The 27,186-nt window shown below is 44.9% G+C and overlaps 1 pseudogene; it reads right to left on the bottom strand.

The window, feature by feature from the left end:
* Positions 1 to 24,197: 24,197 nt before the first annotated feature.
* Positions 24,198 to 27,186, bottom strand: LOC126517654 (uncharacterized; annotated as a pseudogene).

Below are 27,186 nucleotides of genomic sequence, written 5' to 3'. Positions count from 1 at the left end.
GGCCTCACCGAACGTTTCAACCGTACACTCACCGACATGCTTTCCATGTACGTTTCTGATGATCAGCCCGATTGGGACGTCGCCCTTCCATTCGTCACATTTGCATACAACTCATCGCATGATGACTGCCGGCTACTCACCCTTATATCTTCTCTTTGGCCGCCATTCCCTTCTTGTCCTTTGACACCTTGCCCCCTTCTGATCTGGCGTCCACGTCCACGACTTCGTTTGCGCAAGATGCCATCACGCGTGCGCTCGTCGCGCACATAGTAGCCCGCGCTCGGCTCTCGTCATCGCAGACTGCACAGCAAAAGTCTCTTTACGATCGTCGACTCCGGGACACTGCTTTCTCACCGGGCTCTCTCGCACTTCTCTGGCTCCCATATCGTCATGTCGGCCTCTGTGAAAAGTTAATGTCGTGGTACGTCGGGCCCTACCGCGTGCTGCGCCAGGTGACTCCTGTCACCTATGAGATAACTCCCATTGCATCCGCTTCATCGACTGCCACACCACGAAGTGACATCGTACATGTTTTCTGTCTCAAGCGTTACAACTATGATAACACCTTTTGACCACAACCAGATCCGGGACAGTGCTTCACCGGCCGGGGATAATGTCACGAACGGTGGTAAAAACAAAAACGTTGTAGTGGGGCTGGGTCAGAGTTTCTCCTGGCGGACTAAAAAACCTGGTGAAAGCGACGTGCCCTCTGCAGACTTGACTAGCCAAGTGCTAGCCGTTTACTGTCCAATAATTACTCCCCGTACCAATATAAATGAAGAAAGTAGTACGAGTGGTTGGAATGCTAAGAAGGCTTTGCAACTGTCAATCGGGAATGAGGAGAGCCTCTCTTCTAATGATTTTTAAAATGTACGTACAGTCAATTTTTCAATTTTAATGTGTTCTATATTCAGCTGCCTCGGCATATAAATTACGTCCCCTTGTTGTTCTGGAACGGGAAGGTTTCCGCTTGTGCCTTGGTTTACCAAAGTTCTTTGCCAACAGTGTATTATATATACCTAGAAACTGATTTACCGTCTCTTTTGTGAAGATTTCGGTTATAACGGTCCAAACATTGCTAAAGATGTATGAATTTCTATAAAATTACCAATGGTTTTTATTTCTCAACCTTCAATATTATGCAACCTGCAGTATTCGTTTCCACAATGCTCAGATCATCTTTGTTCAGGCATTTGTTGGTCCCCTAGATGTACCATTATGTGAGTTCCCTTCTATTGGCAGTGAGAGACAGAATTCACAGATTATTTTTGATGATATATACCCAAACAACGCAAATCACCTGTCTTACAATATATGAAATGGTATATTACAAAAGCACTTATTGAAGCTAAATATAAACGTACGCTGTCGTAGCGACGATGCATCGCAAACCGAAGAAAAATCTAAAAATCTCGAATTGGAATTTTCTCTACCGCTTTTGACCGATAGTTCTCTTTAAGACTCTTTGGCTACGTGCCAGTACTATTAGCTGAGTTTGTGGCGGTTACATTGGTTTTACGAAAACAGAACTCCTCAATTTCGGAAGTTGCAATAATAACGGATTCTTTATCTTTGTGTTCTGCTGTCACTAGTAATAGTGGCTCCCACGTTTCACGTACATTTCAGTGTTTAGTACCTTCTCACTTAAAACTGATTAGATTGGTATGGGTGCCTGCTTATAAAGGATTAGTTAGCAAATATTTAGTAGACAACTTGGCGAGAGCTGCCATGGCTTCAAGTACCTGTTTTCATAACTGCTGCTAGGTTCAGGAGACGGGCAATGATGCAAAATTCTTGGAACCTATCATTTTAACTGGTTAGCGACACCTCCTATTTCCTTGGAAGAGAAACTTCTGCCGTAATAGAAAAGTTGAAGTCCTGTTGACGAAATACCGATGCCGAATACCCGCAATTAACTATTATCTGCATCGATCTGGTCTGGCGCCCTCGTCCTTGTGCTGATACTGTGGTGAAGGCAGAACAATAGAACACTTCTTCCTGTCATGCCGCCGTTCTTGCGCATTAGGAAAACACACATCAGGAGGAAAATTGCATAGTGCAAGATTCAATATAGTGATTCCTGATATTATATCTCTGGGGTTGTGGGGTTTATAATTGAATCAGGACAATTTACTCGTTAATTTCTTAAAATTGATTTGCCTTCATTCCTTTAGCCATACAACATTTCTCAATAGTGATTCTTTTCAGACTCCGATAACCTTTTTTTTTTCCTTGAATCACGCCACTCCTGGCCAATTCCCTATAGTGGGTTTGAGGCACTCTCGGAGACAAGCAAGCAAGCAAGCAAGCAAAACAAAAGAAGCGTGCCGCACGGGTGCCTGCTCTCGCGTCTCGCACCAGCTCGAGACGAGAGCAACCGCCGGTTCGATCATCATCATCATCGTCGATCCGCCCATCGCCATTTGCAACCGCGAACCGTCCCGCGAACGACGTGTCTCCTCGATCGTCCTCCTGAGATCCCTTCCTTCTCTCTCTACCAGACTCGCAGCTCCTGGGCCACTGTGTTCAGGCCTTACGGCAGCAGCTCTCCGTCGCAGCTTCTGTCGCGCCTTTCGGCCAAGACCGCAGCCTCTCATCGGAAAAGCTTCCCGGCGCTCTTCCTAAGCCTCGCGTCGTAAACCATCCCCTGAAGCCTTCTCGTCGGTAAACCATGGACGCAGCTATGCCGCCTCAGCCGCAGGCTTTGCAGGTGAGCCATATGCATTTCCCCTCTTTTGCCAGGGAAGTCCCGCCACGCATAAGCGCGTTATATGAAACACCTGTACGTGCATTGGCACTAAATGCGCATTGATCGCCTGCTATCCCCTTTTTTCTTTAAGTTGATCTTCTACGGTTGTTTACATGAGACTTAAACGGTTGAAATTCAAAGTAAGTGGTTCGTCAACTGCTCTTAAAAGTTACAGCTAGTGGGAAAATTTACATATTGGGTAAAATATAGTCCACCTGGAGAGTGGTCTTTTCCGTTATGCACGGTATATGTTGTTGGCCTAGTGCACAGGTAAAGGCACCGTTTCTGCAGCGTTCACTTTGAGCTTGCGTAAATGTAGCTGTACTTGTCAATCCAAAGGAGTTTCACGACATCCTGGTCTTCATTTTAGCCTCAATAATTTTGCACACGTCGCTGTTATAGGCTATTGACTAGCATAACCTGTTGTCGGGAACGTCGATCTAAAGCAGTGGCGCTAGCTTTCTTCTTCAATATGACTTTAATTAGCTACACTACTTTGCTTCACACTGGTGAAAGCTAGGAACGCTAAGTTTTAGTTTAAACTTTTCTAGTTTTAGGGCTAACCTTTGCTTCGCGTTCCTTCATATATTAAGACATTGTGCGTTCTTCTCATTATTTATTTTTTCGGTAAGTCACAAGGAGTCGTCGTTTGCTTGCTTCTTCGAGGTTTTAACCATTTACATTCCTTAACCCTCTTAGAAGTGTTGAGGCCTTCCAAACGTGGCGGTACCGCTAGTGGCCATCGGAGTACGCGGGCAGTAAAAGCAGCCGGTGAATGAACAGATTTCGAGCCATTTGTGGCGTTCGTTTCCATGAACTGCAGTGAAAACGGCGCCGCTAAGTTTCTCCATGCATATATATATATATATATATATATTTAACGTTTACGGCTGGTGGACCAGCCTTCGTTACTGTACTCTGACGAAGGCTGAACCACCCGGAGACAACATTAATAAATACGTCTTCCAAAAGGTTCGTCATCTCTTGGGTGCGCATATATATATATATATATATATATATATATACATACATACAAAGGTATTTCCGCGGGAACGTTGACGACTAACGAACTAAAATTGTGACATCTGCCACAGGGAATCTTCGAAATTTCGTCAACGTTCCCGCGGAAATACCTTTGTATGTATATATATATATATATATATATATATATATATATATATATATATATATATACATGCATATATATATGCATATATGCATATATATATATATATATATATATATATATATATATATATATATATATATATATATATACATGCATACAAAGGTATTTCCGCGGGAACGTTGACGAAATTTCGAAGATTCCCTGTGGCAGATGTCACAATTTTAGTTCGTTAGCTGATCTACTCGGACAGCCGGATATTACTTGCACATAAAATTGACGTTCATTATCAACTAATTAACGAAATCTTCCTAATTAGGTTTTGAACTAATTACCACATGGCACATATTGCAATTCACGAATGTTAGCGCGTGAGACTGCAAGACATATCTATTCCAAAAAAGAATCATGCGGATGGCACCATATACGAAATATGCTCCTTCAAACTTGCGACAAAAATGCAGTGTCATTCCACTTACTTTCTTAACGAAACGTCGTTTTACGCGCTGAAGCACAAAAGTAGCTGCAACTCCAACGCACTTATCCGCAAGTTTCGGGAATCAACACTTTGAAACTGGTGTCATCTTCAGAACTCGTTCCTAGTGAATCCGCCTTGCGAACTCCCCGGCTAGATTTTGTAATTTGCGTTAGGTGACTTATAAGCGTGCTACGCAAGATGCGCAAGGAGAAAAGACGACAGGACAGAGCCCAGACTACCAAGTTTATTTCATGAAACGACAGAAAGCCTTTCTATAGGCAACCTAAAATCACATGCGTTCAGTGTCCAGCGCACGTGAAAGTCTGCTTCAAAGCTACAAGGAATGGAGCCCTACGGCGAAGGAAAGGAATAAGAAGTCAATTCAAGTTATCACGTACGTGCACGATATCTCCCACAATGTCAAGAAGGTCGCGCAAATGTACGGCGTGAACGCGGTGCTTTTAGCGCTTTGAAAGTTAGGGCAGATTTCGCTCGATGATGTTCAAACAGAAAAAGCTGTGAGTGCGCGAAGAAGCATGCAACATTTTTTCATCAATTGTGTGTCCGCTGTTGTTTACCGTATTCGTTCATCTTGTGGGGGTGCGTACATTGGGCAAACGAGGCACTGCATCAATGATGGGACGCGCGAGCACAGTCTGGCTGCAAGGAGTAACGATGGCCGGCATTTAGCTGACCATTGCAGGAGTTGCGGCTGCTCACCGCAATTCCACCAAATCGGGGTCATGGCAAAAGCACGTGATGAGACGGAAAGGGAAATCATTGAAGCTTTCTTCATCAGGAAACAGAGGGACAAGTGCGTAGGCACGCCTTCGATTTTACTCTCAAACAGGGAAGGCGCTTCTCTCGATAGCCACGTATCCGTTGTATTATTTTGCATTCCTTTGGTCGTGTTCTTTTCACCATTCTCTGCTCTACTGTTATGGGCGTCAGTTATTGTTGACTTTGCATATGCTTTCCGTGAAGTGGTTCTTGTTGGTTTCCTTTCTTTTCGTTTTTACTGCGTACTCTATTGTCTTTCTTCCTTTTTTGGTTTATTTTGATTTTCCTATAGGTGCTTTTTAAAATTGCCTTTGATCATCATCTGCAGCAGCCTGTTTTATGTCCACTGCAGGACGAAGGCCTCTTCCTGTGATTTCCAATTACCCCTGTCCTGTGCCAACCGATTCCAACTAGCGTCCGCAAATTTCCTAATTTCATCGCCCCACCTAGTCTTCTGCCGTCCTCAACAGCGTTTCCCTTCTCTTGGTATCCATTCTGTAACCCTAGTGGTCCGGCGGTTACCTAACCGGCGCATCACGTGACCTGCCCAGCTCCATTTCTTTCTCTTGATGTCAATTAGAATATCGTCTATACCCGCTTGCTCCCTGATCCAAACCGCTCTCTTTCTGTCTCTTAACGTTATGCCGAGCAATCTTCGTTCTATCGCTCTTTGCGTGGTTCTTAACTTGTTCTCAACCTTTTTTGTCAGTCTCCAAGTCTGCCCCATATGTCAGCACTGGTAACTTGTGCAGCATTCGCAGAACATTTATAATTCAAGTCTCAACCAACCAACCTGCTAGAGAGTATTATTGCAATATTTGCCTAAGGTAATTACTTAAACGAGTGAATTTTTGCTCATTATTCAATTATCCGTTTCAATTTTCCGGCAAGTGATGTCCACCTCTTCGATATACATATATGGGCTAGAATTGTACTATTTGCCAAAGGCGTTCTTTTTTTTGTCATCTTTGATAGCGTTCCCTGAAACACCCAGTATATTATATAGCATATATCGAGCGCATTTATGTTCTTACGGTCAGGAGCGCATGGAACAGCATCTTGCTTTTTTTGTTCTTGTAAGACTAGCACCTACGTTAATGTGGGCAGGCACGGAAGCAAGCTCTGCGTGTCCATCCCGCGTCACGTGACCACTGGGAGCCATAATGGAGCCGTGGGAAACAACACTTTTCCCTAATGAATCTGCCACGAGACTCCGCGCAGACATTTTGTTTTTGTGCGCGGTGACAGCTTTGGCGAGCGTTCTAGCTTTAGAAGCCTGTCATCGCGCTGGCAACGATAAATAATAAATATAATTATTAAATTGCATTTATTGCCACCCACCGCGGTGGCATAGCGGATGTGGCGTTACGCTGCTAAGCACGAGGTCGTGGGATCAAATCCCGGCCCCGGCGGCCTCATTTCCATGGGGTCGAAAAGAAAAGAAAAAAACGCACATCTGCACGCTGTGTATTGGTTGCGCGTTAAAGATCACCAGGTCGTCAAAATAATTTACGCAGTCTCTCCACTACGGCGTGCCTCGCATTCATATCCTGTTTCTGGCACGTAAAACCCCGGAATATTGTTATGAAATATGTTTATTTACAGGGTAAAACGAGGTCCAGGAGGAAGCCACAGGCACGGCCCAGCCGGCACAGATTACCCCGAGCCAACGCGCGCCCCCCCTACTTCCTCTTTCGCGGCCTCAGTCGCTCAGTGTTGCTATAATATGATTTAATTTGTTACTCTGATCATAAGGTAACATTTGGAATAATAATGAATGCAAATTACATCACAGAAAGAAAAATAACAGCGGTGACATATATGATTTAGTGATACATCTCCGCAGTGCGAAGGAAAAAAGTTAGCTCAAAAACGAGTGACTGGTCCACTTACTTCTTGCCCGCTCCGCATAAATGAAAGAGCAACAACGAAATAAATCCGCCGTTCCAGATAACACTTCTCCAAGTCGCACGTCCCATGTAAAAAGAACGCTTGCTCCAGATTTGATACTAATAATGCCGCATAATCGGCCTAGTATCAGTAGTCTCAGGTGTGCTTAGAAGAAAACCGCTGTTTTCAAGACTCTTTGTCAGGCCGATCGTACTTTATGAATGGCGTCAGATGTCCTGTATAACAGCAAGGCTAGCGCTTAAGCTCATTGTATAGTGTCTAGGTCAATTTAAATTCACGTCAACCTTATAGCTTTATACCTAACGAAGAATAATGGCAAGCCCCCGTGGCAGTTGCCGAAAGTTAAGAAAAAGAGCAATGGTCGCATCTAAGACGTGAAAATGCATGCCTTCGCGAAAGGTATCTATAGTCAGAGTAGAGTCCGATGGCAGGTGTGGTACATACTTGTCGAGAGCGGCTTCGAAAACGTTCGACAGAGGCCGCACTTCTCAGTAGCCCCTCTAGGGGCGAATGCACACCGCCTCGCGACTTCGCGTTGCGCATGATCCCAGTTTGTGCGAGAAGTTAACTGGCAACTTTTTTTTTTGTGACCCGCTGACAGCAGCCAGGGGCGAAAGAATCGGCACGAGGCACAACCCCGAACAAAGGTCTGTCGCCCATCTTTGTGATCCTGCTTCTCTCGCTCATTCCGGTCATGTTCGGCTGCGCTCTGGCCATCCGCTACGCAACACGGGGCCCACGGGTTGTGCACACCGAAGTGGCGCCTACCACAGTGGCGAATACAACCGCGGCGGTCACAATCACCACAACTGCGACCCCATTGCTCTGGCCCTCCGCTACGTCATCGGAATCCCAAGTTACGGAATCCCATGTTATAGAATCCCCTGTTACGGAACCCGAAATTACGGAACCCCACGTTACGGAATCCACTGTTACGGAACCTAATGTTACGGAATCCACTGTTACGGAATCCACTGCTACGGAATCCACTGTTTCGGAACCCAATGTAACGGAATCCACTGTTACGGAATCCATTGTTACGGAACCCAATGCTACGGAACCCAATGTTACGGAAGTTGACCTGACCGTGCCGTACCAACCGAAGCCGGGCACTGCAGTCCATGCCGGAGATCTGCCAGGAGACGTCACGCCGGAGGGTTATGAGGTCACCATTACCCTGAACGGTGAGAGCAACATTCGTAATGCATAATGGCGTGGGTGGAGTTGCAGAGGCGAAATTAGAAACAACCATTGCTGCGCGTGCCGGTGCTAGCGGTTAGTATGTTTGGTATTGGAAGAGATCTTCCAAAGGGAAAAAGCCTAACTGTGCTAGGGAGACCACATAGTTATGCCTCGACGGAGATGTTCCTGTCATGAGAAACCATTGTTTGTCACTCCATTGTTCAATTACAACTACACTTTGCGATGCGCGTAACGTCGCCGTCGTCTAAAAGCCTTGGTGACAATTGCAGCCTCCGAAATGCTCGGACGCGCGCCCACGCTGTCTCCATGACGCCCGAAACATTGACGATATAATGTTTTCAAATAGCGAGAAATGCTGGGAAAGCTAGCGAGACTTTCTGCAGAGGCTGCGTTGGTTGTTCGTGCCAGCACCTTGGTGGAACCGTTTTAACGCGAGCAGCATCCTTTCCTTACTTCAGCCCTTTTGAGTCTACCTATCTAGCCTCTTATACGACGACAAAGTGACCCTTGGTGAAACCGTTTTAACGCGAGCAGCATCCTTTCCTTACTTCAGCCCTTTTTAGCCTACCTATATAGTCTCTTATATGCCGACAAAGTGACCCTTGGTGAAACCGTCTTAACGCGAGCGGCATCCTTTCCTTACTTCAGCCCTCTTGAGTCTACCTATCTAGCCTCTTATACGCCGACAAAGTGACCCTTGGTGAAACCGTCTTAACGCGAGCAGCATCCTTTCCTTACTTCAGCCCTTTCGAGTCTACCTTCTAGCCTCTTATACGACGACAAAGTGACCCTTGGTGAAACCGTTTTAACGCGAGCGGCATCTTTTCCTTACTTCAGCCTTTTGAGTCTACCTATCTAGCCTCTTATACGCCGACAAAGTGACCCTTGGTGATACCGTTTTAACGCGAGCGGCATCCTTTCCTTACTTCAGCCCTTTTTAGCCTACCTATCTAGCCTCTTATACGACGACAAAGTGACCCTTGGTGAAACCGTTTTAACGCGAGCGGCATCCTTTCCTTACTTCAGCCCTATTTAGCCTACCTATCTAGCCTCTTATACGACGACAAAGTGACCCTTGGTGAAACCGTTTTAACGCGAGCAGCATCCTTTCCTTACTTCAGCCCTTTTGAGTCTACCGATCTAGCCTCTTATACGACGACAAAGTGACCCTTGGTGATACCGTTTTAACGCGAGCGGCATCCTTTCCTTACTTCAGCCCTTTTTAGCCTACCTATCTAGCCTCTTATACGACGACAAAGTGACCCTTGGTGAAACCGTTTTAACGCGAGCGGCATCCTTTCCTTACTTCAGCCCTTTTGAGTCTACCGATCTAGCCTCTTATACGACGACAAAGTGACCCTTGGTGATACCGTTTTAACGCGAGCGGCATCCTTTCCTTACTTCAGCCCTTTTGAGTCTACCGATCTAGCCTCTTATACGACGACAAAGTGACCCTTGGTGATACCGTTTTAACGCGAGCGGCATCCTTTCCTTACTTCAGCCCTTTTGCGTCTACCGATCTAGCCTCTTATACGACGACAAAGTGACCCTTGGTGAAACCGTTTTAACGCGAGCGGCATCCTTTCCTTACTTCAGCCCTTTTGAGTCTACCGATCTAGCCTCTTATACGACGACAAAGTGACCCTTGGTGATACCGTTTTAACGCGAGCGGCATCCTTTCCTTACTTCAGCCCTTTTGAGTCTACCGATCTAGCCTCTTATACGACGACAAAGTGACCCTTGGTGATACCGTTTTAACGCGAGCGGCATCCTTTCGTTACTTCAGCCCTTTTGAGTCTACCGATCTAGCCTCTTATACGACGACAAAGTGACCCTTGGTGATACCGTTTTAACGCGAGCGGCATCCTTTCCTTACTTCAGCCCTCTTGAGTCTACCTATCTAGCCTCTTATACGACGACAAAGTGACCCTTGGTGAAACCGTTTTAACGCGAGCAGCATCCTTTCCTTACTTCAGCCCTTTTTAGCCTACCTATCTAGCCTCTTATACGCCGACAAAGTGACCCTTGGTGATACCATTTTAACGCGAGCGGCACCTTTTCCTTACTTCAGCCATTTTGAGTCTACCTATCTAGCCTCTTATACGCCGACAAAGTGACCCTTGGTGATACCATTTTAAAGCGAGCGGCATCTTTTCCTTACTTCAGCCCTTTTGAGTCTATCTATCTAGCCTTTTATACGACGATAATGTAACCCTTGGTGAAACCGTTTTAACGCGAGCGGCATCCTTTCCTTACTTCAGCCCTTTTGAGTCTATCTATCTAGCCTTTTATACGACAACAAAGTAACCCTTGCCGAAACCGTTTTAACGCGAGCGGCATCCTTTCCTTAATTCAGTCCTTTTGAGTCTACCTATTTAGCCTCTTATACGCCGACAAAGTGACCCTTGGTGATACCGTTTTAACGCCAGCAGCATCCTTTCCTTACTTCAGCCCGTTTGAGTCTATCTATCTAGCCTTTTATACGACGATAATGTAACCCTTGGTGAAACCGTTTTAACGCGAGCGGCATCCTTTCCTTACTTCAGCCCTTTTGAGTCTATCTTCTAGCCTTTTATACGACAACAAAGGAACCCTTGCCGAAACCGTTTTAACGCGAGCGGCATCCTTTCCTTACTTCAGTCCTTTTGAGTCTACCTATTTAGCCTCTTATACGCCGACAAAGTGGCCCAAGTTGTCTATCTGCTTTGTCCGCTAGGTTTGGGCTCCTGGTTGTGACGAAGTCGTGGTCGTTCTATCGTCGTTAATCCAGCTTCGGTGTCTTACTCTCGTCATGCTGTCACGCTTTATACTCGGACCATGTGACACGAGTTGTCTAATAACTTTGTCCACTGGCCGTGATGCCGTCGCGGACGTTGCATCGTCGTCATTACAGCTTTGCTATCTGACTATAGCGTCATGCCGTCTTCATCAAGCCACAATCGTCGTACAATCGTCGTACGTCCGTTGTCTTGCCACCATTGTCGTGTCGTTGTAGTCATTCGATCGTTGTCATTCTAGCTTCGCGATCTGACTTTCTTCGTGCCGTCGCCGATACGATTTCCACTCCGGCAGAGTGGCCCAAGCTGTCTAAACCTTGGGTCACTAGGTATGTGTTCAAGGTCGTGATGACGCCGTGGTCGTTTCATTGTTCTCATTCCAGCTTTGTCATCCAATCGTCATCATGTCGTTGTCATCGCAGCTGTCCTTTTATCATTGAAGGCACGTCCATGCTAGCGGTAAACGTGCAGTAACGGCGAACCGGCCTCCAGTGCTGTAGAGCGTGTGCCGCGCGAGAGCTGCCTCCGCCACCGGCGATGACGCACATCGGCTGTAGCTTCTGTTCCAAGCAAAATAATTTACGCCAGATAAAGCGATTCGCAAATTGTACATCTTATGAAAAACGACATCCATTGTCAAAGGTTGAACACGAAAGAGAGCTCCGATACTTGTCGAGCTCTGCGGCAGAGCGCGGCTACCCACGGCAGACGACCGGCTCGGCTGTGCTCGCATCGCAGCCGACGGCGCCGCTAGTAACAGCCTATTTTCTTCTTTGTGTATAACTATTACGAAGAGTGACAGCAACGGTAAGAAAATATTGCAGCTTGTGAGAGTCGGTGATTCATTCTGAAGCGCCGCCAGCTTTAGCTTTGAAGTGAACCGGAGCAGGCCTACACTCTTAGCACTGTAACGTTTAAGTTTACCTTTATTTGCAAGTAACCTATAACATAGAGGTTAGGAGGTTGCTAAACCAACTTGATATTTGTGTTTTTGTCAATTTCAGTCGTGGCTAGAAGTTACATGTGCCGAAGTATGCTATTTTAGAGGTTACTTCAACGCCAAATGTCTCGTAACCTTTAGAATGTAACTTATATTAAGAAAGTTGTAATTCGTGGCTCAGGGGACCTCTTGTATGGATTGGAAGTTTGCTGATTATTGTGTCGCATTGGCGATCCTGATATATTTTCAGCCAGGACTAACGTGTAAAATATGGTGTGCGGCCGCGGGACGGAGGCAGGTTCGGCTAAATTAAGATGTTATTTTGCCAGTCGGAATGTTTGTTTTCGCAATATAAAAAAAAAAGCTTAGATCTTGCACGAGCGCATGCTCAACTCAACCAGCACCAATTCAGTGACCAATTTTATATACTGCATACGTGCCATTATAATGTAAAAGCAAGCCACAGAAACGTAAAACATACATAAAAAAATATTGTGGTGAACGATGCTGTGGCATAACTCCTTTATCGCATGAGGTCCATTGCTGCGGGCAGAAGTAATGCGAGGCTTCCGGCGTGGCGCTGTATATTCTTGATGAGGGCGTGCATCAATGTCTTTTTTTTTTGTAGGCATATGGTTAACGATTAGCGGCGCGTCGCTTTTTTGTACTCATCTCTATTCTCGCACAAACTATGCTAGACCCTTTCGTTTCTTCTATGCATCATATCCTCAACCCACACACGTTCAGCCTATTTCTCGGCTTATAACGCTTAACCACACTAGAAGGTGGGCGTGTGGCAGTGGAGTAGTACTCGACAGAAAGTTACATAAGCGCTCATTCGGTTTCAGACTAAGCGCAACTTTTCTTTGAGCAATATTCCCAAAATTATTGTGAACGGATGAATCCTAAGATTCTGTTAACATGTGCTAAGAATGTTTTGTTGTTTTCTTTTTGGTCACCGCTGATGTTATTAAACAAACAAACAAACACGAGATCTATTGCTACAAGCAGCTCTTAGCCGTTTCGCTGATGGGGTAATGGTGCGTAAGAAATATCTCGAAAGGTGGCCGCAAAAAGCAGCAGCCATAGGTGTGGCTGTTCCCGCATCTACATGCTCCCTGTTTGCACACCTACGTGTGGCCATATTGAAGGCAACTATTTTCTTAATCGCCGTCAGGAACAAGCCTGGCCGACGACACGATGCAAGTGACCGGCAAAGCAGTGATCTCGTACAAGGTAGTCCAGGCCACCTCGAAGCTTGTCCTGAAAGCCTTGTCGGAGACCATCAAGAATGTGAAAATGGCACTCCTCGAAGCTGCGCCCGCTGATGGAAAGGCCGATGGTCTGAGTATCACGACTCTGAGCTCCAGTGACCCGTTCCTGATCGCAACGCTCGAGAAACCGTTGACAAAGAACAACTTGTACACTTTGGTCGCAGAGTACGACTACGACAAGGCTGCGCAAGAAGGACCGATCGAGCTGGCGGCAGAGTGAGTAAATAGATCGTTTTAGATTTATAAGCATTGTATTACATTTCACGGAAGACCTAGCTGTTAACCCCAGACGTGGACAGCAGTAATGACGAGGAATGAGAAAGAGAGAAGACCCATGCGTCATCGGAGAAGCACAGTCCCATTTTTTTACAGGGATGGTGTTTCATTCGAGCAGTCGCATCAATACCGCCAATTAATTTTAAAACATTTTAACACGTTGCCCGCATTAAATGCTTTCTGGAAATTGTGACGGCAATTCTCCCAACGGCCTCGGTAACGGTTTAGAGCTTTCGATAAAGCAAAATGTTGCAGTGGCCCCTTACTTGATTCACGCAGATGTAATTTCGTATAGGGAATTAACCTTTTTCACAAAATTTTCCAAATGTTTCTCTTGATGGCATATATAGCTTTCCCAGAACAGTGGAATAAATTCTGCTCTAGGTCAGGTGAATATGTCATTTTTGTGCAAGAGTCGTAATTAGCCCACACACTTCCAACTTTTCTTACACGTAACACACAACAGCTCCATATTTTAACCAGCTCAGCGAAGCAGCCGGGGAAAGTTATCGCTAAGCTATGACGTGTAGAAATATGCGGGGGGGGGGGGGGGGGGGAAGGCATGTGAGAACTCAACAATAATAATTTTGGAAGCTTCTAATTGGAAAAGACACTATAGGCTTCACCGCATATTATAAGCATAACATGACCGCCTTGTCGACAACTGTAAGCTCGCTGTGGTATCTTCAATTAACCAATTGACCTCAGTTCCCAGCAGCTATGAAGCACCTGAGCAAGGCGGCAGTCAAACCTGTAACGCAGCAGGGGATGCTAAGAATCACTGGATCCGGACAGGCCGCGAAATAAGCTGACCCTTGCAACGTTTAACACCCGAACCCTCTCGAGTCAGGCTACCTTAGCAGGACCCTTCGAGGAAATATCAGACATTGTTTGGGATATTATCGGCCTTAGTGAGGTTAGAAGAATTGGTGAGGCTTACACATTGCTGAATAATGGCCAAGTCCTCTGCTATAGAGGTCTCCCTGATAAGAAGCAATACGGAGTAGGATTCCTAATCCATAAGGACATTAGCGGGCAACATTGACGAATTCTACAGCATTAACGAGAGGGTAGCAATAGTCGTTATAAGCTTAATAAGACGTATAGATTAAAGATCGTACAAGCCTACGCTCCAACAACAATTATCGATGAGAAAAGGTAAGGTGCAAACTCCGTATACAGTAGTAATGGGTGACTTCAATGCAAGAGTGGGGAAAAAGCAGACGAGTGAACAGAAAATTGGCAACTACTGCGTCTATTCTAGAAACGCTAGAGGAGAAATGCTGGTAGAATTCGCAGAAAATAATAAGCTTTCAATAATGAACACCTTTTTCAGGAAACGAAGCAAGAGAAAGTGGACCTGGAAAAGCCCTAATGGTGAAAAAAGAAATGAAATTGATTTCATACTTTCTGCTGATCCCAGCATAGTGCAGGATGTTGTAGTGATAGGTGAAGTGCAGTGATCATAGGTTAGTGAGGGCTAGTATTCACCTCAATTTGATGAGAGAAAGAGTAAAATTGCTCAAGAAAAAACACGTCAACTTAGAGGCTCTAAGGGTAAAAGTAGACAAATTAAGCTGGTACTAGCAAACAAATGTGCAGCCTTAGAACAGCAAGATGATGATGGTGACCTAGAGGTAATCTGTGAAACGGTAACAAGGCTGGCATCAGAGGCAGCAATTGAAGTGGGAGGCAAGGCACCAAGGCAACCAGTAGGCAAGCTCTCCCAAGTAACAAAGGACCTAATAAAGATACTACAAAGAATGAAAGTGTCCAACTAAAGAGATAAGGTAGAATTCGCGGAACTGTCAAAACGGATCAACAAAGCGAAGTGATACTCAAAATTCTAACATGAGAAAGGCTGAAGAAGCCGTAAGGAATGGTCGCAGCCTGAAATCAGAGAGAAGAAAACTTGGCATAGAGAGAACCAAGATGTATGCACTGAAAGATAAGCAGGGTAATATAATCCGCAATCTCGAAGGTATAATAAAAGCAGCGGAAGAATTCTATACTCACCTGTACTATGCCCAGAGGAGGCGGGATTCCTCCATTAGAAACAGTAATGAACAGAATACAGAAACACCTCCTATAACTAGCGATGAGGTCAGAAGGGCCTTGCAGTGCATGAAACGAGGGAAAGCGGCAGGAGAGGATGGAGTAACAGTCAATTTAATCAAAGATGGAGGAGACATAATGCTAGGAAAACTGGCGGCTCTATATACGAAGTGTCTATTTACTGCAAGGGTCCAAGAAAACTAGAAGAGTGCAAACATTACAATACTCGTTAACACAGTCCATAGAATCGGTTCAGAACCGCTCAGTTAGGTGTATCCTCTCTAACTACTATCGCCTAGCCAGCGTTTCTCGCATGAAGCAAATGCTTCAACTACCTCTCCTTTCTACTAGACGTCGAATTTCCCGCTTATGCCTGTTTCACAAAATATACTACACTAATAATGAGCTAAAAATGGCACTTTTTTTCGCCACCGAGCCATTGGTCCTCCCGTATTGATCATTGAATGAAGGTTGGGGTGCCTCAGTGTACAAGCAATGTATATCTCGAAGCCTTTATCCCGAAAACAAGTCAAGACTGGAATCGCCTTCCCGCATCCATCGTCACTATCACAGACCATGATGTGTTCAAGTCGGCTATCTGTGACCATGTGCTGCCTCATTAGCTGTTTTTGTTTCTTTTTATATTGCCACTCCTCTCTGTAATGCCTGTACGGCCTTGAGAGTAAATAAATGAAATGAAATGAAATGAAATCCCCAAAAAGGAAGATGTTAAAGAGCTGAAAAATTATAGACCCATTAACTGACTCCCAGTATTATATAAAATATTTACTGAAATAATCCCTAATAGAATAAGGGCAGCACTGGACTTTAGTCAATTAAGGTAACAGGCTGGCTTCAGGAAGGGATACTCTACAATGGATCACATCCATGTCATTAATCAGGTCATCGAGAAATCCGCAGAGTGCAATAAGCCTCTCTATATATCTTTCGTAGATTACGAAAAAGCATTTAATTCAGTACATATACTAGCAGTCATAGAGGCATTGCGTAATCAAGGAGTACAGACCGCTTACGTAAATGCCCTGGAAAATATGTACCGAGATTCCACAGCCACCTTAATTCTAGAGAAGAAAAGTAGGAAGACACCGATAAAGAAAGGGGTCAGACAAGGAGACACAATCTCTCCATTGCTATTACTGCGTGCTTGGAAGAATTATTCAATCTATGAAACTGGGTAGGTTTAGGTGTAAGGATCGACGGCGGATACCTCAGCAACCTTCGGTTTGCTGATGACATTATTCGATTCAGCAACACTGCGGACGAGTTACAACAAATGACTGAGGACCCTAACAGGGAGAGTGTAAAAGTGGGGTTGAAGATTATTATGCAGAAGACAAAGATAATGATAAATAACCGGGCAAGGGAACAAGAGTTCAAGACTGCGATTCAGCCTCTAGAATCTGTGAAGGAGTACGTTTACCTTGGTCAACCAAACACAGGGAACCCTGACCATGAGAAGGAAATTCAGAGAAGAATAAAAATGGGTTGTTGGAGAAGTATGGGAGAGGCCTTTGCCCTGCAGTGGGCGTAACTAGGCTGATGATGATGATGATGATGATGATGATCGCATACGGCAGATATCGTGAGCTCCTGACTGGGAGCTTACCGTTATCATTGAAAAGGAAAGTATACAATCAGTGCACCGCGTTCGTTAAATGTATTCTAAAAACGCGCAATATTGTGTCTGGTTTTGGTACATTATCAACCGCATGCGGCGAACGTTTTGATTTCGTCCCGTCTTGCTCGGGGAAAGCGTCTAATTGCATTTCTTATTATAACTCATTACTTATTACTTATTATTATATTAAGTGGGTCAGACATTAACACGGACAACGGCGCCGATAACTCAGCTTTCCTCCTTACTCCTCTTGCCATCTCCACCGGTGAGGTACTTTTCTAATTTATGATTATATAGACATCAAATCTGTTAATCTATTGGGTCACGTGCCTTAACGAGTTGTTATTCTGTTGGCGTACGGTTCGGTCAGCGTGATCTCTTCGCGCACTAAGGAGGAACGCCCGAGAGATGGCAAATAAAAAGAAGCCCGTTAAGCCCTTCAGACACGCGGGGGGCGCCCGGCTTTCCGATGCCGCAGGCTCACCAAAATGGTGCTGAAGAAGGGCCAGGCGCACTCCTTGTTTCCGTGCTCCGAAAAGGAAGGCTGGAATGTCCCCATTACTCTGACACTAGAGACGCCCGAGGACCTCGTGGCTGTCTCAAATGTGCCCCTGACTGCGGATCCAACAGAGTGAGTACTCCGCATTCATTACGCCTGGTGTCTTTCTTTACGTTTACCATGGTCGGATAAACTAGTTCGTATTTTACGCTGTTCCTTTCTTCTATTATATTTATTTACTTAGTGAAATAAAACGAACATTCGCCAATGGCAAGGCGTGTATAGGAAAATAAAACTTGACGTTCCGGGTCCCGTACGGACCCTTGATCACAACAAAGCAAACACAGTGGCTGTTGTTTAAATATGTTTAAATGTGTTTAAATAAGAGCCACTGTGTTTGCTTTTATTGTGATCAAGGATCCCGTATGAGACCCTAAACGTCAAGTTTGATGTGCCGATACACGTCTTTCCATTGGCGAGTGTTGGTTTTATTTCACTATGCTCATTCCTCGCCAGACGGGTTTCCGTCGAACTCTGGATTATGCATTTATTTACTGTGTCAAGGCTTATTTAAGTGCTTGCTTATGTAATGCTTGTTTATCTAACTACCTATTGTGTCGGAACTTGTTCATTTAATGTGGCATGTATATAGATCACTTGATTTTTAGATTTCCGTATATTTTTAACGGTGTCCTTCCCCCTTTGTCCCCCACATCTTTTTAATATTACTGAAGCGACCTTTACGGGTACAATCAATTGACCATGATTACTATAATCTTTTAATAATTGCCTGCAATAATAAATGACCACGTCCTTTGCATGGCATTTAGTTCTATCAATACTGTTGGATGTAGCATATATATATACATATATATATATATATATATATATATATATATATATATATATATATATATATATATATATATATATAGCTCTGACGCTCGTCGAAATTGCTATGGAGGTCGCTTTACTGGCTGTTCTGACTAATAATTTAACATAGGCGCCATTTGCCAGTTCTCACCGACTCCCGCGAAGGCTGTGTTGCTGGACTTCTCTATTATATTTCACCGCCGCAGTGGTACAAACTTCTGATGGACCTACAACGTGCAGCCGCTTCAACACGATGTTAGAAACAAACAAAAAAATATACAAATTACAGGCTGAAAAAAAAAAGAAGAGCGCAAGGTGTTCTTGTCTAGCCGAGTAGTGTATACGCGAGGTAGAATCAATTTTGTAATCATTAAAATTACGTTTCCAGGCGAAAAATTCTGCACTTCGATGCAGGTTGCATTTCTGGCTCTTCTTTGACCTTCATACCGAGAGCACGGCCACCGTATGGCGTCGCCCCGCAAAAAACGGTTGGGGAGGTCAATTTAACATCTTTGCTACCTTGCGCAGATGTGACTCTTGCCCTATACTTCTTTGTCATATTGGTATAAGTAGCCAAAAAAGAATATCACCTATAGCCTATAACACAATTCTTATCTGTAAGCGGGATTGCTTGAACGAGCGGATATCACTTGCACAAAAAAATAGAAATGAATAAATGTCTATCAAATGTTCCGACATGTATTGCCTCTTACGACTGGCAGCAGGGGAGTTGGCGCAGCATATCTACTTGGAAATAACTCCAAGGAGGACCCTACTTTCATATATGCGTCCCCCAAGAAATGTGCGCCCAAATACGTTGCAGTCATTTTCTGTTTAAATGCATAAAAAAAGCGTTTTTTTTTATTAATGAAAACGCCGCATTTACCCACTATTTCAGCGGGGCTTTTCTCAGGAATTGTGCTAGTTTAAAAATTCCTTTCAAGTGGATGTGCAACTCACTGGCTTGCTCTCTTCGATTTCATTACCTTCCCTGAACTTTTTCGTTTAACCTTTATTACCATAATTCTGTTAGCCGGACCAAGTCCGCATTTTCGATTCTCTCGTTTTCTTGAAAGCGATATCTCTATAAAATTGCCATCTCCCCCAAGTGACTTTTTTTAAAAAACAGTATGACTTATTTTGAAGAAGACTCGCAATTCTATTACAGATCGGGCATGCTTATGTCATTACGCGTACCTGTTCCTGTCGAGAATAGAATTTGTTATGTCGCGCCTAACCCAACATAACCTAAAGCAAAGGGAGGTCGATCCATTCACTGGTGTGTGTGGGGTGTAGGCCATTTTAACAGCACCTTCGGAGTCAACGAAGCGTAGCTCCTGAAAACAGCAGTATATATATATATATATATATATATATATATATAGTTTGGTAGCATTGCCTAAGTTACCTTGCAAAGCGAGAAGGCTCGCCTGGTTTTCCAAATGCGCTACCTTGAGCTAACCTCGCATTTTCTTCTTTTTTGTGGGGTCACGCATGTGCCATTTTATTAGACTTCACTTTTTATGGCGTGGGGACAAAGTGACAAGAATAGACTGAAATAACTTTCGAAAGCACTTATCATACATACAGCTGAGAAAGAAGTCGAAAGGTTTATCGCGAGAAAATTGCATTTGGCTCCCATTCATCTGAGAGGCCTGCTATAGATTTTTGGCAATATTGTTCATTAATGTAGACAAACATTAAGAAGTTATGAAAAAGGTTATAGATTCCGAAAACGTAACTTTACAAATTCGGTTTCTTTTTTTTTTCACAATTTGCGGCCTCCTGAGACGCATCTTCCCACTTTATAGTATGTATATGGGCGAAGGCTTCCACATTATTATCTGCAGGAATGGCAGCTTCACTGTCCACAAGTTCGAGCCAACGATGGCCATGCCACCGGACATGCTTGCCTGGAATGTGTTTCCAAAGACTATGAATCATACGGCCGCCGTTCCAAACGTAAGTGTGGAAATATTCTTTTGTGGTTGTTGAATGACACAGGAATGGTGGTTGATAACACAAGAACGGTGCGACGCGTTCTTCTTCAGCTCCGTTGTACTCAAAGTGCTTAAAATAGTAAGGGAATAGAATAACATCTACTGTATACAGAATGGTTTGTTTGAAACGAATCGTTCATATGTACATTTATACAACGCCATTTGGGGATATATGGCTCGGCGCTCGTGCTAGTATTCGAGAAAACTGCGTAATCGCAAGTGCTGCGCGAATATTTGTTCTGGGCACCGGTTGCACCCAATTCAAGTGTGAGTTCCTTTTTTTTTTTTTTTTTTTTTTTTTTTTAGAGCGCACCTCTTAGGCGCCCGTTCTTGCAATGAGTGTCGTCGTAACCAAGCGGACGGGCACAGCGAAGAATACAAGAGAGAACGCGGAGCGCAACTGTGAATGTAAGATGACGATAGCGAAAAGAGCGCGAGGAGAAATAGAGCGGAGGAGGAGAGCATCGCGATAGCGTGAGAAGAAAAGCGAACATGGGCTCTGCCCACTACGGCTACTTGATGGCGCCAGAGTATAGACTATTTTACCTAAGGCAGCTGGGCGCCGCCATATGCATCATACTAGCGCCACCTGTCGGCTTTCACCGGAAGCGTCATTGCCGGCCGCGCCATGCTGGGCTGTTAACTGCGCCGGCAGTGCCTTTTGGCAGCGTGTTCGTATGAGGTGTGCCGACGTTTGTGTCTGTGAATTCCTGCGGAATTTTTGTTAGCGCGTTGCAGACGCATTGTTCTGCTCGCGAAGTCTTCATCGCTGCTAGGAAATGGCCACAGTGGCCACAACGAACAGCAGCACGCAGACAAGAGCCAGCGGGACCCGCACATTGTCGGCTGGGGATACGATCGACATCGGTGAGTGTGTGCGCTCAACTCGCAATGTTTTGCGCGTCAATTTCGCGTAGAATAAACAATGCATGCTGTGTTTCATCGTTCGATGTGTCCGTGATCGCGCAGCCAGCAATTACATACGGGTGCGTCTGTGAGTTGTACTTTGAACGGGAGTGTTAGCAGCAGCTGTCAGCTCGCACGTTTGTGGCGGCGCGGACACCGCATCTTCCCATCGCTCGCTATCCTGCTATGAACTATATCCTATCGCATGACTGGTCTGCAACCAAGCTGCTTAGGATCGCTTCGCGGCGGTGTCCTACCGAAATCTTCGTTCTCTGTTGCAAGTGCTTTCCACTCAGACATGTGCGGAACGACGCAGTTTGTACTGATCTGCGATCGCGGAAAGTCGTCTAGCCGTCCTAATAATCCAACCGCATCGCTGGCGTGCTACGAAGCCTCATCTCGCGTAATAAATGGAAACGATGTGGGAACGAAGCGATATCTACCGTCTCAGAAAAACGAGCACTCCGCGGTAGCCCAGTGGCTATGGTGTTGCGCTGTTGGACTTAAGGCCGGCCGCAGCGTCCACTGCCGTGCGTTGTGTTCACACTAAAGGAGCCGAGCTAGTCAAAGTAATCTGGAGTACCCCACTACAAACAGCATTTAATGTTTTAGTGAAGGGAATGTAGGGACGTTGCAGTCTGAGCCACGGGCATGACGATGTCGCCTCCAAGTGCATCTCACAGTTTTTTTAAATTAAATTATGGGGTTTTACGTGCCAAAACCACTCTCTGATTATGAGGCACGCCGTAGTGGAGGACTCCGGAAATTTCGACCACATGGGGTTCTTTAACGTGCTTACCTAAATCTAAGTACACGGGTGTTTTCGCGTTCCGCCCCCATCGAAATGCGGCCGCCGTGGCCGGGATTCGAAACCGCGACCTCGGGCTCAGCAGCCTGACACCATAGCCACTGAGCAACCACGGCGGGTTATCTCACAGTTTAACACATATGAGATCGATGATCTGTATTCTCCCGTCTCATGTTCCCATTGTATTTGATAACCAACCGTGGTGGCGTAGTGACTATGGCGTTGCGCTACTAAGCCCGGGGACGCTGGATCAATTCTCGGCCGCGGCGGCCGCATTTCGATGGGGGTGAAATGCTAAAATGCCCGTGTACTGTGCATCGAGTGCACGTTAAACGAACCCAAGTGGTCAAAATTAATCCTGAGTCGTTCTCTACTGCGTGCCTTGCAATTAAATCGTGGTTTTGGCACGTAAACCCTCAGAATATAATTTTTAATCATTGTATTTGTTGCTGCAGTATATGCAAATATTGTGCGCAAGGAAGCCTGATTAGTTATTCTTACAGCGTTCTAGTTTTAGCCTGCATATTCACTCACTGATTGATGTCACCTATCTTTCAGATGGAGTGACTTACGTGCACCCAATGTTTGTCAGAGCTGGGTGGACGATGTCAAGGCGTGGCCAAGTGTGTCTAGTGCCCACATTGTGTGCTACCTCATCAAGAGCAAGGCGTGTGACCTCAAAGAAGCTGAGGCATACAAAAACCTAGACTCCTACAATTTTGTACAGAGTGGCTGGGTGGGCCAGGTGCTTTGTCACAATGTTAACGCAGACTTAGTGTACCTCAAGGCGGATGTTCGACCATCGCAGGCCATAAATCAAAAGCCTTGGACAGCAGGGGCTTGCGTAAGGCACACCGGACAGGTGATCACTGCTGGTTGCTCGTGTATGGCTGGGAAAGCAAGGGTTTGCAGCCATGTTGGTGCACTATTGTGGAAATTCGATATGGCTGTCGCCTCGGGAATGACCGGCACATCATGTACTGACCAAACAGCTCAGTGGAACAGGGGAACAAAGAGGAATGTGGAACCTGTCCTGCTTGAAGATATGGACTTTGAGCTGCAACAACGAACTGTGGACTCCGAAAACAAGGCCCCAAAACCCACACGAAAGTTTCATCACTTCGGAAATGATGTAGAGCTGATGAACCACATTGGGAGGAAACCATTTTCAGATCTTTTCAACATTCCTGGTGAGGGCGCATTTCTACCAACATGAAATGAGTGCAGTTGTGTTAAGTGAAATGCCTTAAAATTACAGCGGCGGTTGTTCCATGAAACCCTATATTTCTTTTTGCCACTGTATGGCATCAGTATGTTTTTTGGCATCGACACGCATACGTTAGAAGACTGACGGGTTATTTGTTGCCATTTATTTAATATAATGGTAATGCACATTGTGATAGGTGTTGGTGCCTGTCAAATACAGTAATGTCATGTTTGGTTATTGCACATCATTATATATACAAGTGGTGTTAGCCGGCACAGTGCAGTGTGAATTGTGTGTAATTGCTTTATACCTTGCAGGTACCTTGCTTCATAGTACATTGAATGCGGCTGCTTTGGACCCACGTGCTACTGATCTGCCAAGCCAGCCTCGCCACTCACATACAGACCCTTTGGAACTCCCAAAAGGCTGCGACCCTTGCAGAGTATTTTATCAAAAGTTTGTTATGCTTTCGAATGGAGGACGGGCTTCCCTTGAATTTGCCACTAGGGAACAGGGGTGCCCGCTATGGCGCATGGCCAGGCGCCTTCGCATAACTGCATCAAATGTGAAGCGGGTTCCTAAAAGGGAAAGCACTGATCCCTCGAAAGCTGTTTCTGTGCTTTCAAATCCAGGCTTTACCGGTAATGCTGCCACAAAGCATGGGCTGAAGTATGAAGCCATTGTAAGATAGCATTTACGAGGAAGACTGGTTTGGCTGTAGCGCAGTCGGGTATGGTAGTGAGCAGTACACATACTTGGCTGTCTGCAAGCCCTGATGGCATCTGTGCTGATGATGCTCTAGTTGATATCAAGTGTCCCACAGTTTCAGATTGCACAGTATTAATTGAAAAGGGAAAGTATGACGTTAAGCTTGTGAATGGGGAACCTGTGCTTTGTCCAGGTGGCAAAAATGGTTACTATGACCAAGTGCAGTTTAGCATGTTTTGCTGTGGCAAAAGCACCTGCTATTTTTATGTGTGGTCGGCTGAAAGTGATGTCATTGTAAATGTGCCTATTGACACACAGTACATTGAACAGAACTTGAAGAGGCTCAAAACATTCTACTTTTTGCATCTCCTGCCTCACCTTGAGGACCTACATTATAAAAAAAAGCTGGCTATGTGCAAAAAGTATGACGAGATTTGCGATTTGTGATGAGCAAGTGAAATTTTATTTGTTCATAATGTCTGCTTCATTGGAGCCATCCAAGTATATTGAATGAATAAAAAAACATTCAACCACATTTTAAAACCTTGGCTTCAAATCACTTCCATAAGCTTCACAGGTACGAAACCAGTGAGGTTACAAAAAATTGGCAGTGGCTTAGCTCGGCTATGCCAGGATATACGTAGCGAAAGCTAAGGCATGGCATGGTTAGCCTTGGTTAATCTTGATTGCAAGTCCAGGTTGCAAGTCCAGGCCAATAAAGCTTTCGCTTTAAAACGGCATTAGTGAAGCTTACCCTACTCACTTCTCAGAGTGCTTAAGGCTAAATTAAAGTACATACGGGACATTTATGCTTTTGTCTGTTCGTTGATGAGCGGGCGTTTAAGGTTGCAGAGTCCTGCACAAACAAGGACAATTTTGCTGGCATACTTTCTTGACTTGAGGGGCAGTACTTGCTTGAAAATTATGTACGTCTTGATTCGGTTGATTGCCCGCTCAACATGAATTCGTAGCGATGCGATGCGCCTAGCTTCGGTGACTTCACTTTCAGGTAGCTGATCCTTTCCTGAGAAAAAAAAAGATGAAGAGGCAGTCATGTACATGTAATTACTGTGTAGCTCTTAAGTTTATGGAGGTTATGAAAACACTATTGTGGACACCTACCTTTTGTAAATGCACGCCTGTTCATTTTAATCCCTTGAGCCTCAAGATAAGGGTCAAGCTTGAAACCACGGTCTGCCATTATCTCATCACCTGGAAGGAGGTACTCTTCCACTCCACATGTCTTTACAATGTATTTGTCTGATGCCCTGCCTCCATACACATCTGACACAAACATTATAAATCCATTTGGTGCTATGATGGTAAGAAATTTCATCGTGTTTGCACCCTTGTATTGGCTGTAACTTTGGGATCTGGCCATCAGTTTCCGTGGCCTTTGCATTAGTGCTGCAGTGCAGTCGAATATGCATGTTGTATGACTGTACTCGCTGTTTCTGAAACTCTCAGGCATGCTTGCCCGCAACCTTGAGCGGGGAAGCCACACAACAACTTCTTGCATGATCTTCACCAGGTCGTCCAGCACTCGAAAATGTTCTAGAAACATAAGCTACAGAGACCTCGAACCGTCTTGCTAAATCTTCACAAAGGAGGCCAAGTCTAAGCCTCATGAGTGTCAATAACAGCTGGTCTTCGATGGTCAAGAGCTTGCGAATTGTCTTGTCTTGAGTCTTCAGTGCTGACACGAGCTTGTCAAATGCAGCCACAGAAATGCCAGTGTAAAAAAGAATGTCATCACTGGTCAGTGTTCGATAGGAAATAGTTCTCATGTTCATAGAAAGTCTCGTGCTGGTGTAGGAATGGTCAGCTGGTGGCAGTTCCCATTGTGTGGAGCTATCTTTCATCACCTACAAGAAAGTGGAAAGGCATGTCATGATGTAGAACACGTTAACATTACAAAATATTACCTTTGTATTTTTCCTTGTCATGATGTGCTCGGTTTTGCTTACGTGAATCTGACAAAATGACAATTTTGTGAGAAACTTAAACACGTCATCCGGCAACTCAAATAATCTGCGTGCATACTTACGTCAACTTCGTGATCTGATATTAAGCTCCCACAAACTTCATTTTCTGCAACACTGCTGACTGGAGTAGCTACACCATAAGTGAAAGCCTGTAAACAAAGCACAGCAGCAATCATCATTGCAGTGTCACACAGGAAGTAGACATGATCATGCGGAGAGGACAGTGCCTGTACACTCGCATCTGGTTCCTTATCCAATGTACATCTGACTAGTGAATTTCCAATGTGAAGGGAAACCTGCAGAAGAAATTGGCAGCTCAGTTCCACTTGAAGCAGCATATGAAAAAGCCTAGATTGTCCTGACCACTCACATCTGGCTCACAAGCTGTGCCAGAGCTGGGAAACGTATCTTCATTGCAGTGAGCCTATGAAGGAGAAACCATGTGAATGTGTGTACTTCATAAACAGGCACCGTGTTCAGAAGCCTAGACTGGCTGTGTGAGCACTTACATCTTCATTCCCCAAAACATTGTTGAATGATGTGGTTTCCATGTGTGCTGCAGCCTGTTGAAGTTGAGTTATCTTTAAATATGACAATATAAAGAGGCAGAAGAATTTGCACGACTGCTTACTCTTTCATAATGTGTAAAGAATTGAACAGCACTTGTGCCAATAAGTGGTGCAGGACGTCACTTACAGCTGGTTAACTTTCAAATGCATCAGTGAACACTGCAGGCTCACTGTGGGAAGTCTCCTGTTGAGAGAACGATAGCAACAGTTGGCATGGTTTTATCGTGTGTGGTGTACCTGTAAGCTTAAGCTGTTGGCATGATTGCTTACTTCTGTTTCCTGACATGCACAAGCGCTGTCTAGAATTGTCTCGGCACTATCTCCAACCTGGTATGGGTAGGACACATAACAGTGAGCACATATTCTCAGTGATAGTATGTCAAGACAGTGAATGCCTACTCACATATTCCAAACTGTCGAAAA

This window comes from Dermacentor andersoni, chromosome 2 (genome assembly GCF_023375885.2).
Source record: "Dermacentor andersoni chromosome 2, qqDerAnde1_hic_scaffold, whole genome shotgun sequence".
Taxonomy (NCBI): Eukaryota; Metazoa; Arthropoda; class Arachnida; order Ixodida; family Ixodidae; genus Dermacentor; species Dermacentor andersoni.
This window is presented reverse-complemented; position numbering and strand designations above follow the sequence as displayed.